Raw genomic sequence first — 3,650 nt, 5'->3', positions numbered from 1 at the left:
GGTTCAGAGTTCTGGGACCATCCCCTGAACCTGCTTCGTCGGGTATTCTGTGTTGTTGTTGGTGGAGCTCTCTGCTATACGGCCACTCGATCTGCCATCTTCCGTCCTTTTCTCTAGCACTTTTTAAAAATACTTAATTCAATGTGTGTCAGTACCTTGCTCTAGACTCTCCAATGACTTTCTATTACACTTAGAGGAAGATTCAGCTTTTAGCAAAACTCTTGAGATTCTAAATAATCAAGTCCTAAATAAAAGAAAACCATAAGACCCAGGTTTATCAAACAATAATTTCTTGTCAAGGATATGAAGTGACCTTTCTTCAACCCACCATCCCTAGAACAAGGCTGCTTTGGGCTACAGTAGTCTAGAACTCACCATGCACATGCCATTCTCCTCTTTCTCCTCGGACCATTGGGCTAGCTGTCCCAGAACAGAAATAAGAAAGTCTCTTAAGGCCTCTGCTGAGATTTGTCATCTAACTGACATTCATGTAAGAAAACTACATGAATGATCTTAGAACAAAGGAAGTGAGAAATACACTTTACTGTTGCTAAGGCTAGAGTAAGGAAAGGCAAAGAACTGGGACCAGATAATCAATAGTCTGGGGACACTTCATGGAACAGTGGTTAAATTTCTTGGATGCTAATCACAAGACCAATAGTTAAAACCTACAGGTGGTCCTTGGAAAAAATCTGTGGCAGTCTGCTCTCATAAAGTTTTACATCCGTGGAAACCCCATGAAGCAGTTCTTGTGTGTCCTACAGAGTTTGAATCAACTTAATGGCAGTGGGTTTTTTTGTTGTTTTGCTTTGTGTGTGTGTGTGTATGTGTGTGTTTGCTTATTCACTAGTGTCTGGGCAAAGCAAATGGTTAAGTGCTTAGCTACTAATCAAAAGTTGGCAAATCTAACCCACCAAGAGATAACTTGGAAGACAGACCTGGTGATATGGTTCAGAAAAATCACAGCCTTGAAAACCCTTATGAAGCAATTTCACTCTGCATACATAATATCACCATGAGTCAGAATTGACTTGACAACAGCTAACAGCAATAAGAATATCCTTTAATTTCATCTTTTAATCCTCTCTCCCTATTTAAATCCCCTTCTTCTCACATACTTTGTTATCAGGAAAAACTAGTCACTGGAAAAGGATATCATGCTTGGCAAAGTTGACGGTCTGCAAAAAAGAGAAAGACACTCAGCAAGATGGATTAGCATAGTGGTTCAGCAATGGGAAAACTGAACAAAGTACTGTTGGGGTCCTGCACCAGCTTCACAATTTCCATGCTTGACAATGACTTAGTTCCGTTGTGCATAAGGTTGCTATGAGTCAGAACCAATTCAATGGAACCTAACAACAATGACATTTCAATCCACTCTATCCAGTCGAGGATTTTGCTCTCATCCAAGTGGGTACAAACAAGGCTCACTCTAACATCAGGGAATTTCCTTTTCCTATTTCCTCTTTCTGGAATGGACTTCTCCAAGACATTCCATGGTTTCTTCTAGCTAAGAAGTCTAAACACCTTCTAAATGCCACCTTCTCAGGAAGTACATTCTTATTACCTTGTCTAAAATAGCTTATACCCCACCACACATAGACATACTCAATCATTCTCCATTCCGTTATCTTGCTTTGGTTTTTTCTTTATACATATTTTTGTGCACTTATTTCTTGTCTCCAACACTATTGAAAGCTCCCTGAGGGGCTATATCTTGTTTGTCATATTTCCCATTGCACTTTCAGTATCTAGGCTGGGTTTCAGTACATGGGAGATTACCTGTAAATATTTGTTAAGGGAGTGAATAAAAATCATTCTAGCAAAAATGAGTGTATTCATCACTTATTCTGACACTCAAGATTGGGAATAAGTTCCTTTTTAAATTCCCCTGTGAACCCTCATTATATATTTAGCCTTAGAATGAGGGCATGTGCATTTTAAACTAAGGAGTCATAAATGCAGATATCACAGAGCAACATCAGGACATACTCCTCAAAGAAGGTATAAGCAGAAGAATTCTGTCAGCCCTGCCAATTGAGAAGGCCCTTCATCTGGCTGTTAATTCTCCATGCAGGCTAACACTATCTCATATTACTTTTTAGCTGACAGAATCAAGAGAAAGAAACAAAATGTGATTTATTTTTTTACCTGGATCCAACAAAGGCCTCAAATAACAGTTCAGGGAATGATGCCAACTCAAGTAAGGCAGTTTGGGCCTCTAAGAAAAGATGTGGGCCTTTTCGTCCCCGGATCACAATAATAGGCCTCACAAGACTGTATTTGGCTTCAAGGAGGCCATTAATGAAGTTCAGATTGAACCTGTGCAGCTTTCAGTTTTAAATGTTTTCTTATGATTTTGCAGAAGGCCTCGTTCTTATGGTATTTTCAGAACAAGGAGCCAGAATTTTGTTTGAAAATACAGTGAGATGCCTACAAGAGTAATAATGGTAACTGACATAATAAAAATAAGGACAATTGGAAAGCAAAAAGATATGAAATCACAGGCTCTACCAGCTTAATTTGGGTATTTCTTTGTCAATTTTAAGGGCTGCTAAAGCACAACAATAATTAACTCTCTTGAAATGTGCTGCAAATCCTCAGTGGGATTTAAAAAAATTATTTCTTTTAGATAGAAGTAAGAATAAATCAGAAACTTCCCGTTACTGCTTTCTTCTTCTTACTCTGCACAATTTTACAAAAATCAAACCTACAACAAAATACCCATGTCAGCATATTCTTCAAGGATAAAGATTGCCTTGTTCTGTCTTCATGATCATACTTGAATGTGGGAGATCCAGAAGAAACTACAGGTGCCAAAGTCTTGGTAGAACGAAACTGCCCTTACTTCCATCCTTCTGTCTTTTTTTCTCTGCAACATACTTCTTTAAACAGGATGAACAAATTTGAACTGCAGCCATAAACACATTCTTTCGATCTCAAACCTTCTGAATTTTGAATATTTAAGGCTGTGTAACTATAATGGGATTGTTTTTCATTTGGTTGAAGGAGGTGATGGGGGTAGTTAAGAGTTAGGACTAAAGAAGGACAAATAGCAGAAATGCATTAGAATACTTGGATATCTAACCCTTTTCACAAAATAACATTGAACTGAGTTCAGTATAAATGAGTCAGAAACACACAGATTAAATATCCATTAAATAGACAGGGGATTAAAGGTAGAAAATGTTCTGGACACATTAAATTTGGGGTTCTACTAATCCTGTTTTTTTTTTTTTAAATAAATCCAATATTGTTCAAATATTTTGTCAAAACAAAATTTTGGGAGGTGCTTATTAAAACCAATATCTGATCATACTGTTCATGTTGCTGACAGTTATAAGAAAGAGGAAAAAAATTAACTTTTTCAGATTGGTGGTGGTCAACAATGAAAGAGCAGATCACAAACTAGTATGAGCTACAAATTACCATAATAATCCAAGGAATTAAATTAGTTAGCATAATCATACAAACCAAAACAACATAAATTTCCCCTTGTGTACCCACAAAATAAACTCTAAGAAAAGTGTCCACTCCAATTCGTATTTCCAGCATCCAGGCCCTGCAAGAAAACAAGGGATTAAATATTAACTGAATTAGTGGGTAGATGAATGAATCAGTGAATGTTGTTGTTGTTGTCAGGTGCCATC

The sequence above is a fragment of the Chrysochloris asiatica genome, unplaced genomic scaffold (assembly GCF_000296735.1).
Source record: "Chrysochloris asiatica unplaced genomic scaffold, ChrAsi1.0 scaffold00169, whole genome shotgun sequence".
Lineage (NCBI taxonomy): Eukaryota > Metazoa > Chordata > Mammalia > Afrosoricida > Chrysochloridae > Chrysochloris > Chrysochloris asiatica.
This window is presented reverse-complemented; position numbering follows the sequence as displayed.